Source organism: Ambystoma mexicanum, chromosome 8, assembly GCF_040938575.1.
Source record: "Ambystoma mexicanum isolate Mex_15411 chromosome 8, UKY_AmexF1_1, whole genome shotgun sequence".
NCBI classification, from domain to species: Eukaryota; Metazoa; Chordata; class Amphibia; order Caudata; family Ambystomatidae; genus Ambystoma; species Ambystoma mexicanum.
The window spans coordinates 339,510,137-339,523,996 of record NC_090929.1 but is presented as its reverse complement, the minus strand read 5'-3'; the positions used below and the strand labels follow the sequence as shown (position 1 = coordinate 339,523,996).

Here is a 13,860-nt window from a genome sequence, read left to right as displayed (position 1 = left end):
TTAAGAGTTGTTAAAATCAGTCTAAGCAAGACTAGTACTTAGAAAAACAAAGAAAACAGTTTAGAATTGTATCCCCAAAAGATACCTTATCATGTGGAGGTTCTAATATTTCACCGGCCATACTTTGAGATGACATGCAATTAAATACTATACACGTGACCAGCATATCAATAGAGTTGAAAAGCCCCTCCAAAACCCTTGCCTGGGTGGTATTGCAATTCTCTCATGTTTCCACCAGAGCGGGCCCTCAAGGGCTGTGCATGTGCTTGCCATTATTAGCCTGTTATGCTTCTAAACCCGGGGTATGCAAACGTTGGCTCTCCAGATAGGTTTGGACTACAATTCCAATCAGCCCTAGCCATCATAGTCCATAGTGAGAGATACTGCAAGTCATAATCCAAGAAATTTGGAAAGCCAAATGTTTTAGACCCATCCTAAACTGTAAAAACCATGGGATTCTCTATTTCCAAGGTCTGTTCTTCTGACTTCATCCCACCATGCTCTTCCATTGTACAGTACTCCTTGTACTTCTCATCATACCTGCCTGATAAAATGCAGGACCATACTCCAGTTGATAACCTGTTTTTGGTCTTTGCATGGTTTGGGGAAAAGGGTTGGGGGCAATGACCACATTCAGGAGGTGCAGTACAAAATGCTTGCAGGTTGGCCAACTGTCAGTTGTATTTATTGAGATTTATAAGTGCTTTTGCCAAAGTTCTTTGATATAAATAGACAAACACGATACAGAACAATAATGTGGTAATGGAATACAATGCATATCAGTTATTAGGAGTCATTATTATTACCTAGCATGTATTGACCCAGAGCTAGCCTTTTCGTAGAGAAAGGTTATGGGAAAAATTGTCAAATTGGTCGTACCTGCAGGACTTGGTGGAAGCAATTAAAGAATTAATGCAATTCAAACATTCCCGGGGTCTGATACAGGGTTGTCCCTTGTTCCCGGAGCTATTCAATCTGTACCTGTCGGATATGGAATCCAGTCAGGTGGGAGTCAGCCCCCCCCCCCAAAATTAAATAATTAAATGATTCCGTGGATATTATACACAGATGATTTGGTCCTTATTGTCCAAACACTGATAGGGCTACAAAGAAGACTCTACAATTATACCTAAAGGCAAATGATTTGAGAGTAAATACAGGAAAATCTAAAATGATGGTACTACCAAGCGCCTATAGGAATAATAAACCCAAATTTACCTGGGTGGTGGGTTTGGGAAAGATTGAGTGTGTGGATTCCATTGTATATTTGGGAGTCCCATTCAACAGTAGTGTGAGTGAGAATCCTTGGAGACAGGGTCGAAGATTGAAAACTGTAAGACTGGCTACCCAGACAAGTAGGATCCATAAAAGAATCAGTACATTTTACTTTTACATTTACTTTGGTACCCATAATAACTTTTTATGGATTTAAAGTAGTTCTGATTCCTATATATGGAGCAATATCAGTCCTCCACATTCCCCAAGGGTTCTGGGACGAGCTGGAGGGCCTTTTTGGAGGAGAGTGCTGGATCTTCATAAATCTCTTCCAATTACCCTGATCAGGTTTGAATTAGGTCTTTAATCTTTGCGCTCCATGATTAGATGGAGCTCCCTGCACCTGTTTCGAAAATTAATAGAGGATTCGCGGGTATTGGGTCCTCCGACGTATTCCATATCTATGACAGGTAATCACCACAGCTGTGCTGCTTCGGAAAATTTTCTGCGTCCTGCGTTGATGACGTCGATACGCTGTCCCCGAGAGCCTCAGTCGAGCCGACGTCACCGGATGTTATAAGTAGGACGCACGACGCCTGTAGCCTCAGTTCCGTTTTATCCGCGAACGTGTTCGCTTCGGAGATCTCGACGTGCCTCGGTTCTTCTGAGTTGTTCTATCGGTTCTTCGAACCAGTTTGTTTGTGAAGATTTTCGAAGCCATCGGCGCCACGCTCGACGTCGATGCTGATTCCGTCGGCACCCTCGACGCCTTTCAAGGAGGATTTCTCGGAGGTGTCCCAGAGACCGGTGGAAACCCTGAGGAAGGCTCTGGCCAAGTCCAAACACGTGCCCTCATCCAGGGATTTATTCCAGCCTCTTGACTATATTTCTGAGGTGGATGAAGGGTCTGATGATGATATGGTTCCTGAGGTGGTTCCTGATGACCTATTATCTGGTCATAGCCAGTTAGAAGACTTGTGTCAGTCTTTGCACAACGCCAGTGGTCTGGACACCTCCCCGGAGGTTGAGTTTGGCAGGCCTGTGCCGGGTATGCATGCTGAATCCTCGTACCGGCGCCTCATGTCGAGAGTCACGAAATACTTGGGGTGGTCTGCGCCACCAGGAGATTTTCTGCAGGATGACCTGACAGACATGTTGGACCAAGGTCCACCAACTGACCCGGTACTGCCATTCCATATGGCCTTGCAAAGAAGGGTGGCTGCGGCTTGGACTGCTCCGGAGAGTCTCCCGGCAGTGGGCAAGTCTTTGCCGAAAAAATACCGTCCTGCCAGTAGTGACCCCAGCTACTCGACTACGCACCCCGCTCCGGAGAGTTTGGTGGTGCAGGCGGCTACGGCCCCGGCAAAACAGGCGTCGTACCCGACCATCCCTCCTGATAGGGAGGACAAACGTTTTGATGGCTGGGCGAAGAAAGTGTTTTCTTCAGGGGGTATGGCTTTACAGGCAGCCAACTCCATGTGTGCCTTAGCACGTTGCACTCATACTCTGTGGAATTGTGTCTCTATGGCGGCTGAACATATTCCCGAAGAGGAGGAACGGGATGGCTTTCTTGCTCCTGTTCAGTATGGCAAGGATGCCATGCGTGAATCCATTCAGTCGGGTCTGGGCGTGGCAGATTGTGTCAGCCGGTCCATGGCGGCAAGCACCGTAATGCGCAGATTTGCGTGGTTGCGGAAGTCGGGTTTTGCTCCTGATGTGCAGGCCTGGCTTCTCAACATGCCCTTTGATGGTGAACATCTTTTTGGCAGCAAGGCTGACGAGAGCCTTGAGAGGTTGCAGACCTCCAAAGCTGCAGCGAAATCGTTGAGCGCTGCAGTTCGCCAACCTCCCCCTTTTCGTCCTAGGGGACATCAATGGAGGGGAGGTTCTTTTCGGTACTACTCTTCCTTTGGTAGATCGAGAGGGGCTGCAAGTCAAAGGGGCCACCGTAGGAGTGCCAGAGGTGGAAAACAAGGTGCTCGAGGTGCCAGAACCGCTCCGGCAGTTGCCTCTTTACCCTCAGGCACTGCCGCAGCTGCTTCAGCTCAGTCATGAGGCCATGTCCCACGGTTCGCCGGTTGTGGGAAGGCTGGCGCAGCATCTTTTAGAATGGCGTGCCATTACTTCAGATGTGTGGGTTCTGGAGATCATAGCCCACGGCTACTGTCTTCCTTTCCGGCAGAGGCCTCACGACAATCCACCAGAGAATCTCTCTTTGAAGAGTCCGGATCCGCTCCTTGCGCAGGAAATCAAATCCCTGCTGGAGAAAGGCACCATAGAACTGGTGCCTGTAGCAGAGAAGAACAAGGGATGGTATTCCCCTTATTTTTTGATTTCGAAGAAAGACTGGGGATTGAGACCCATCATGGACTTGCGTGGTTTGAACAAGCTCCTCAGGAAGGACAAGTTCAAGATGGTTACTCCCTCTCAAGTCCTCCAGGCCCTTCAACTTCAGGACTGGTTGGTGTCTCTCGACCTCAAGGACGCTTACTTTCATGTGCCGATCCATCCCAAGCACAAGAAGTACCTGAGGTTCGCGGTTGCCGACTCGCACTTTGTTTCGGGTCCTGCTGTTCGGATTGACCTCCGCCCCAATGGTTTTCACCAAGCTCATGGTGGTGGTGGCAGCGTGTCTCAGGAAAGGGGGGGATTCACGTCTACCCCTACCTGGACGATTGGTTGATCAGGGCGCACTCTCCCGAGCAAGTCCTAGATCTGTCCGTCACCTGCCACTCCCTTCACAAGCTGGGCTTCTACCTCAACTTAAAGAAGTCCCACTTGACGCCAACTCAGCGGTTCCAGTACATCGGAGCAGTGCTCGACACGTCCCTGGGGCAGTGTTTCCCTCCCCAGGTGAGGGCTCATCACATTCTGCAGATGGTGCACAAGTGTCAACATGCCCAGAGTTTCCCAGCGTTCGAGTTCTTGAGGTTGCTCGGCCTCATGGCATCCTGCATTCTTCTGGTGACAGAGGCCAGGTTGAGGATGAGATCTCTGCATTGGGCCCTCAAGATGCAGTGGTCGCAGTCCTACGGCAGGATGTCGCACCCCGTTCTGTTGCCGCCCTCGGTCGCCCAGGACCATCTGTGGTGGGCCGATGAAGGCAATCTGATGAAGGGGGCTCCGTTTTGGCTACCCTGGCCGGAGGTGACGATCATGACGAGCGCATCCCTCATGGGATGGGGAGCTCATGCCAACGAGTTGACAGTCAGCGGTCGTTGGTCTCCGTCGGAGTCCAGACTCCATATCAATCTGTTGGAGCTGAGGGCGGTCTGGCTAGCCCTGAAAGCTTTTCTGCTGACTGTGCGAGGGAAGATTGTTCTGATTCTGATGGACAACACAGTGGCCATCCACTACCTCAACAAAAAGGTGGGGGGCAGGGTCACTTCCTCTGTGCAGGGAGGAGATGCAGCTCTGGTTCTTTGCCATCCAGCAGGAAATTTCGATCTCGGCAGTTCATCTGGCCGGAGACGAAAACGAGATGGCGGACGCTCTGAGCAGGCAGAGCGCGATCTCTCACGAGTGGGACCTGGCTCAGGAGATTCTCCTGGAGATCTTCGATCTTTGGGGGACCCCACAAGTGGATCTCTTCACCTCCAGTGTCAACCGGAAGTGCGAAAGGTTTTGCTCACGGGAATTTCCTCCAAGGGGAGCCTTAGGGGACGCGTTTGTGTTGGAGTGGTCCTTCCCACTGCTGTACGCGTTTCCTCCAGTCCCCGTCATCTCGCAAGTGCTGCGGAGGTTAAGGCGGTTCGGTTCCCGGATGATCCTCATTGCTCCTGCATGGACCCGGAGAATGTGATACCCAGAACTTCTCGACTTGTCCATCTGCCCTCCACGCCGTCTTCCCTACCGAGACGATCTGCTCTCATGGGAGGGGGGGTCTGGTTCTCCATCCAGAGGTCAGATCCCTCAACCTTCACGCTTGGCTTCTGAAAGGTTGAGGTATAGGGGTTGGGACCTCCCTGAAGACGTGATGGAGGTGTTGCTTTCGGCCAGATGGCCTGCAACAAAGTCCCTGTACCGTTGCCGTTGGAGAAAGTTCTGCGACTGGTGCAGAGTTAAGAATGTGGATCCTTTTTCATGTGACATTCCTGTGGTTCTGTCTTTTTTGCTTTCTTTAGCCCACAAGGGTCTGCAAGTGGGTACCATTAAAGGTTACCTGGCGGCGCTGTCCATATTTAAGCGCTCATCTGAGGAGTGTTCTTATTTCAAAATTCCTTTTAATTTCTCAGTTTCTGAAAGGGCTCACTAATGTGTTTCCACCGTCCCCTTTCCAAGTGCCCGGTTGGGATTTGAACCTTTTTTTAAAATTCCTTATGGGTGCTCCATTTGAGCCTTTACATTCTTGTCCTTTGAGACTGTTGACCCTTAAAACTGTATTTTTTGTTGCGGTTACTTCGGCTCGCAGAGTGAGTCAGTTGCAGGCACTTTCTGTTAAGCCACTCTTCACGGTGTTTCATAAGGACAGGGTTGTCCTTAGGGTTCATCCTCCCTTTCTTCCGAAAGTGTTGTCGGAATTTCATTTAAGCCAGAAGGTCATTCTTCCGGCATTTTATCCTCCTCCGCATCCTGGTAAGGAAGAGGAGAGGCTCAATTGGTTGGATCCTAGGAGAGCTTTAAGTTTCTATATTTCACGCATGTCCCGGGTCAGAGTGGACGAACAGCTCTTCATAGGTTACGCTGGAAGGCGTTTGGGACAAGCTGTTACTAAGCAGACTTTGTCTAGATGGATTATCTTGGCAATTTCTGATTGTTACCGCTTGGCGGGTAAGGACCCTCCGGTAGGCTTACGGGCCCATTATACCAGGGGTATGGCTGCCTCTACTGCCCTGCAGAGGGGTGTTCCTATTCGTAACATCTGTGAAGCAGCCACATGGGCTTCGGTCCATACTTTTGTACGACACTACTCCCTAGATTCTGTCCATGGGCAGGATCTGGCCTTTGGCAAGGCGGTCCTTTACTCTGCAATTGAAGTGGGCATTCTAAATTTCTATATTCTAAATTCTTTTCCCTCCTCCATACGTTGGTACTGCTTTGGGAGTCTGTCATAGATATGGAATACGTCGTAGGCCCAATCCCCGCGAAGAACAAGTTACTTTCTTACCTGTTAACGTTCTTTCGATGGGATGGTCCTACGACGTATTCCAATACGCTCCCTCCTTACCTGCCCCGCTACAGAATTTCTTATGCGATTGCAGCTTATGTTTCCGGAATGCTTTCTGTGGTCATACTGGCAGAAGATTGGTGCGACACGTTCTGGTAAAAAACTATAACTGATGCTACGGGCATCGTGCGTCCTACTTATAACATCGGCTCGACGGAGGCCCTCGAGGACAGCGTATCAACGTCATTGACGCAGGACGCAGACGCCTAATATTTTCCGAAGCAGCACAGCTGTGGTGATTACCTGTCATAGATATGGAATACATCATCGGACCATCCCATCGAAAGAATGTTACCAGGTAAGAAAGTAACTTGTTCTACTGCGGCCCCCCCCCCGCCGATTTGAAATCTTATGAAGGAGGAGAGAAATCTGGCCTGAACAGATTCTGGACACCTGGGAGGCATCTCTAGGGAGTGGCTCCAGACTCTCAATCAAACGAAAGCCACCTTTGTTGCCAATCCCGACAGGGTCGAGCTCCAGATAAAGCGAAAAGGGATGGATAGGTTCTGTAGCACAAATAAGTTCTTACAGACTTCTGATGAATCTGGAGCATGGGAGGCGATTGTTAAATAAACTTGCCAACTATCTTGTAAAATTTCCGAGTCTCAAATATAGGGATCTCTTTATGAGGCTTAGACTAAACATGAGAGAAGTTTGGCATATGAGAAGGTAAATACAGGATAAGGATCCCACCTGCAGATTTTATAGGAGGCATGACAAGGTGGAAACCTTTTGGCGCCAATTGACAGAGTGTTGTTGGTCTGGACATAATGAGAAAATATATGACCGATGTAGCTAAATGTTATAAAAATCTAACGTGGTGGCATATGTTTATAATAGGAGGAAACAAGTTGATTATATTGGCAGCAAAGAGGATCATGGACAACATTGTAGTTCTTGCAAGTCTAGTTTTGTAAAAGGACAGGTAATAGGAAACTTTGTAAATATTGGTTTGTTAAATTGATTTGATGATGGAATGTAACGGATAGTTTTTATGAAAGGTTTGAAACAAACCGACCATATCAAATAAAAAATAAAAAGGAGTCAGAAAGAAGAGACAGGAGGTGAGCTTTAAGTAAAGTCTTGAAGATATGACAGGTTACAGAGGAACAAATGGTAAGAGGTACAGAATTCCAGTGGAAGGGGGCAAGTAGGGAAAAGGATCGGAAATGAGAGGAAGTGCAAGGAGCTTTAGGAACAACTATGCAGAACATGGATTGAGAACGAAGAGACCGACTGGGGGAATAGAAAGAGACTAGGGAAGAAAGGTAGGAGGGCGTAGAGGAGGAGGCCATGAAGGCCATTAAAACGATAGACAAAGTGAAACCAGAGCTGTGATTCGAATGACAGAATCAAAGCTGATGAGAGCAAGAGATTGATGCATGAGGAGGAGAGAAGAGGAGCCGAATAGCAATTGAAGACAGTGTTCGAAGTGTACAAAAAGAAGTAGCGGAACTATGTTCCCTGCTGGGCTGTCCCCTCTCCCCACCAACCTGATTGTCCAAGCCCCCTCCCATGTGCAATACAACCCCAAAACACATGCACCTGCTGTTTAAGGGAACGTTCAGTGTTGTGCTCTGAAGTGCAAGTTTCAACTTCTTCCTACACTGTTATTTTAAAATGAAACCATTCCAGAATGGTTTCTTTTTAAAATAAAAGTATAGGAACACTAAAACTTAATTTTAAGAGTAGAGCAGCACAGCTCCCAACCGTTTCCGCCCACTTGGACCACTGATTAGATACATTGGGCCTCATTACGACCCAGGCGGTAAGTTACCGCCTGGGTCGTACCTTTACCACCATGGCGTAAACTAGGTTTACGCCATGGTGGTTGGTGGACTTACCGCCCCATTCCGAGGTGAGTGGGGCGGTAAGTCCCCATTAACCCATTTACCCTTCCCCATTCCCATTTTTGCCCCATAGGGCATAATGCGAGTGGGGAAGGCGTTAATTATGGCGTAATTAACAACAAGGTCCCTTAGCGCCATGGATTTTAACACCTGCTAAAAGCAGGTGTTAAAACCTCCATGGCGCTAAGGGACCTCGGAATCAGGCGGTAAGGGTCGGCGGTGTTTACGCCGCCGTAAACCCCTTACCGCCTGGGTCCTAATGAGGCCCATTGTGAAAGAGTGATACGAGATGCAGGGAGACCAATGAAGCGGGCAGAATAGTAGTCAATTTTAGAGAAAAGGAAAGCAGCGATAAGAAGTTTAGAAGTGTGAAAAGATAGAAAGGGACTAGCCTGATGAATGTTGAAAAGGAGGATGCGACAGGTGCGCGCAGTGAGTGATATGTGGGAAGAAAGGGAAAGAGAACACTCAGAGGACACTGAGATTACGAGCGTAGTAAGAGAAAGAGCTAGGAGGGAGGAAAGGAAGGAAGAAATGGAGGAAGTGTCATGATTCACTGTTTCCGCCCTTTCTGAAATACGTGGTCTGTTGAGCACCGTAGTATCATGTCCAGTGTATTACCAACATGGCCGACGATGCTAGGCAAGCCATGGTCTAGTGTTCCAGGTATGTCTGCCACTTCCTAGAAAACACACGCCCCTGCGGCTCTGCGCGTCTCAATGCTAACTTTCCGTGGTGTTGTACCGGCAAGCCGTTACCCTGTTATCCTTCCTTAGCCGCCTCCTTCTCCCTTTGTTTCCAGAGGTACCGTTCCCTTCCTTCCTTGTATCCAGTCAGTACCGCTCCTCGCATTCTCCGCCTCACGGATCCGTGCGAGTCCCCTGCCCCTTCCTGGACCCTGGACTCTTCCTGGACATTTGCTCGATACCCACGAAATCCTTCCAGGAACTGTGAACGTTTCAAAACTTACCATCTTCCCAAGGCAGGAATTCGAACTGCATCCATACACCTGCATACTGGCGACGAAGGAGAATCGTCCATTCCTGTACAAGTTTCGAACGACCAGGAAAAAAGAGAGTCCTTCGAATCCAAGGAAGAAGACTTCAAAGGACAAACAGATGAGACAAGAGCACAAGTGTGACAGGAAGCTGATGAAGGGGGAAAAGAGAAGAAACTCTGTTTTGGAGAGGTTGAGGTGAACAAAACGAGCAGGCATCCAGGATTGTATGACTGAGAGACAGGTAGAAACACGGCAGTGAAGGGCTTGAATGAATTCAGAAAAGAAATTTGAATAATCGGTGTAGAAATTACAGGATAGGTTAAAAGATGAAATAAGTGAGGAAAGAGGAACAGTATAAAGAAAGAATGAGAGGGCCAAGAACTGACCCTTTGGGAACGCCGTAAAGAAGGGGGTGAGAGGAAGAGAAATTGCCAGCCCAGGACACTGAGTAAGAATGACCAGAGAGGTAGGAATTAAACCAGATGAGAACAGAACCAGAAATACCCAGAGAAGAGTAGTCTGGTCGACGGTGTCAAAGGCGGCCAAAAGATCAAGAAGAATTAGTATAGAGGAATGTTTGTGTCTTGCAGAGAGGAGCGAGTTCGAAATGCAGAGGATAGCAGTTTTAGTGGAATGTGCAGGTTGGAAGCTGGGCTGAAATGGTGGGAGAAGAGAGTGAAGATGTAGACAGGAAGAGACTTGGGCGTAGACAATAGGTTCCAAGAGTTTGGATAGAAAAGGTAAACGAGGTGGGACGGAAATTAGATGAGACAGAGGGATCAAGAGAAGTTTTTTCAGTAAAGGAAAAATAGTAGCATGCTTAAATGTGGAAGGGAAACAGGAGGAGGAGGAGAGTGTAAAATTAAAGAATGATGAGGTATGGGAGAAATTGAGGGTAGACCGAAGCAATGAGTGTAGAAGGAATGGGATCAGTAGTAGATGCAGTAGGATGGCACGAGAAAGAAAATGTGCGGTATCATTATCTTGATCAGTAAAAGGGGAAAAGACAGAAAGAGAAGTGGTGGCGAGTGACAGAACAGATGGGGAAGGGAAGAAGAGGAAGGAGCCATGAAATCCAAATGGAGCATAGCAACTTTAGTTTTGAAGTAATTTGCAAGATCAGAGACTGATAGGGAAGAGGAGAGGGATGGGTCAGGAGGACATGAGGAGAGGTTGTTAAGGAGTTGAGACAGGGATGATATGTTGAGAGAGTGTGTAAGCGAGAAGAAATATTGTTTCTTAGCGGCAAGGCAAGAAGAAGAGTCATAGGAAGAGTGAAGAGTAAGAGAGAAAGTCAAGATCAGAGAGAGACTGTGTCTTTTTCCACAGCACTAATTTTTCTGGATAGAAGAACAAAGAGACGAGAGAGATGAGAGGCATGGTTGAGGAGGCTTGTGGAAGGTGATAATGGGGTGAGCAGGGTAATGAGAGTCAAGAGTGAAAGTAAGAGAAGAATGCAAGAGAAGAGAGGAGAAAATGATCAGAAGAGTCGATGGGCTGTGATTAATCTAGTGTCACACAGGGCAGGGGAAATTGAGATCTAAAGAAGATCCAGAGACATGGGAATGAGGGCATTTTAGAGGGAAAGACGTTTAGAATCAATAAGATGCCACAGCACCTGCAGCAGCTTACAGCTCTAAGCTTATCAATGCCTGTTGACCCTTTGTGTCTTCAGACAGCTGTATTATGCTGACTGCAGCCCTTATTTTACCCAGATTAGACCACTGCAATACCCTCTACGCTGGCACTAAGAGCCACAATATAAAAAACTGCAGGTGATTCAAAGCAACGCCTTAAGAGCAGCCTTGAACATCCCCAAAAATATTCACATCACTATGACGGGACGGAACTCTCTCTGGTTACCAGTCCAAGATCATATACTATTCAAAACCCTCTCTTGATGCACAAATGCCTATCCAACTCAGCCCCAAGTATTTAGCCAATACATTTGCCATGAACAAATCCAACAAACACACACACTAAACTTACTCCCACCTGCTCACCGTCCTCAGATTTAAGTTATAGAAAGCTGGGGGTAGCAGCTTCCCAGTGGTAGCTGCCAAACACTGGAACGCCTTGCCAGCCTCTTTAAGGTCGGAATCCTCCTTTTGGTCCTTCCACAAAAATCTAAAAACCTGGCTATTGATACAAGATCTGCTAAAGTAAGCCTATCTCACAGCAACCCCAGCTATATGTATGACCTTGAATGAAAACTGTAACCTGAGATGCGTAATGTATTCTGCAATTCTATGTATATATTGAATTGTGGAATTTTCTGTTGTCTCTAGTGCCAAGAACAGCACCCAGATTCCTCTGGGTTCGGTGCGCTCTACAAATCTCAAAATAAATAAATAAGGAACAGGAAGGCTGAGGTTGAAGGAGCAGAATCAAGATGCAGGTTAAAGTCGCTGAGAATGAAGAGAGGAGAGGCCGAAGGAAGAATAGACAAAAGGGCATCAACATCCGAGATAAAAGTTGAATGTGCACCAGAGGGGTGGGAGATAGTAATAAAGGACAGAGAAAAGGTATAGAAAAGGAGATAAAATGGTACTTTAATGAAGGGAAAGTGGGAGAAGAAGACGGTTGAAGAAAGTGTTACTTTCTGTTGGGAGCCTGCCTTTAGAAGTCCTGTGAATTTTTAACATAACGTTCCCCTTCCTAGATGCTTTGAACGTGCCTCTCCCCCTTTGGCTATTGGTTTGCTGGCCCCTCTTTTTATTGATTAGGAGAGTATGATAGGAGAACCTCTATGAAGTATTATTACAAGGGCCTCCTGGGAGTTTTTGTTTTTCAAACCGCATAAGGAAACGTTTGCCCAACCAGAAACTGTAATGACAAAACAATGCCCCATTTTTTCTCATTTGTAAAAGTTTACCCTGGTGAAAGCCAAGCCTGAAACACTTTCCTGTGCTACACCATACTCCATTCTAATTGATAATTTACTAAAAGAAACCAAAGGTAGAGGAGCTTGAGTTTCCCAAAGAGGTGAAATGTCACTATACAAGAGCAAATGGCCGCAATATGATTTGGTGATCTGTCTGCAAGCTCAAGGCTTTGTCATGTACACACAATTTCTTCCATCGTGCTTTGTCTCATATCCTAGGTGCTCTTTGTTCAGAATTCTCTTTTATAGTTCATATATTGACTTTATTGTATGTGCTTGTCTCCTGCTTTGTTTCTTGTCTTCTGTCCAACTTTTGAGCTTTTTCTGGAAACTCCCAGTGAAATTAAGGTATACTAGTTGTATGATTGTCCACTCCTGCTTTGAGTTTTACACTACAAGTCCAAGCCCACTCCAGTCACATACTCCATTTCAGTTCTTATCTCAGTTAATTTCACAGGTATTGTCACGGTTCTAGTAAACCTTTTTTGGGAGCCAAAGTAATTCAATTACAAGTCTAAAAATGTGGTAGTCAAACTATGTCCATGTTAAAAATATTGGGATTAAATAACTTCAATTCCCAAAACATACAATTCACTTGTTCATTAAAATCTGACTGTTGGAATTCTTCCTTCAGTACTTGTTTGTTTTAGTTTTCTTCTAGAGCATCTCACGCCAAGGGGCTTTATAAGATAAAGTAATAAACAGAGCTACAATAGAGAAAAGAACAACAGAATTGAAAATGATTTGTTGGGCCATAGAAACAGTTTTTCAACACTGGGAACAAAACAGAAGACCGGGTAGCCCATGTATTTGTAAAAGCTACCATGGAATGGTGTTGAAGGACTTTGGGAGATGTTTAATCAAGGTAAAAATACCATCAGCATGTTTAAAAATACTTTGGAGGCTTCACAACTGGAGGTCATATTTTAAACATGCTGCAACGTATGTAAAGCTGACGTTTTGCCACCTATTTTGCTTGCGTTTGTGAGCTTTTTCCTGGATTCATAAGGCCATTAAATGAAGCACTGGGTATTGTCCACTCGCCTTAAAACATGGATTAAAGGCAATTCGAGAATTCATGCGCTGTCTGCCCTGTCCTTGATAAAACAGTGCTGTAAGGAGAAAATAAAAGTTCATTTCTCTGAACAAGATATGATTAACCTAGCATCACTGGGGAGTGGTCCATTTATAGCCTATTGGCTTGAACGATCAAATCGAGGCACATACATTGAAGCATCAATCAACAGTGAAAGTCTGCAAAATTATCTGTTATGCAAATTTAATCACACAGATGTACTAGAAATAGTGGGAGCACGTATTCATCTAAATCGCCAGGAACGAAACTGTCGTCTGTGCGTAAACGATACTATTGAATCCGTGGAACATATGCTGTGTAGATGTGAGTTTCTAAACACATTAAGAATGACAACAATCCGTGCATACTCGAACAAGGAAATGGAAGTTAGCCCGGCCGAAATGTGGGTTGCCCTGATGCAAGGAAATTATGCCAACTTGATATATCATGTGATGCGCTTTTATATTGCTATTATGCAGAATGTTTTATTGTTAACGGATAACATGATGAAGAATGATTTGTAACTGACGTCAACAGTCTGACATAATTTAAGTGCCATGGGTATTTCCCCCCAGTGCCAAGGCCTTTTTTGGTGATTTTGGTATGTCGCCATTCAATGCCTTGTAACTTTTTTGTTACATGACCTAGCTCGGCCAAATTTTGTCTTTT

At 46.2% G+C, this 13,860-nt stretch overlaps 1 protein-coding gene across 5 annotated transcripts in view; it reads left to right on the top strand.

The window, feature by feature from the left end:
* The window catches only part of EXD3 (exonuclease 3'-5' domain containing 3), a 3,187,846-nt gene that overhangs the window by 1,174,523 nt on the left and 1,999,463 nt on the right, over positions 1-13,860 (top strand). The gene's annotated exons all lie outside the window — the stretch shown is intronic.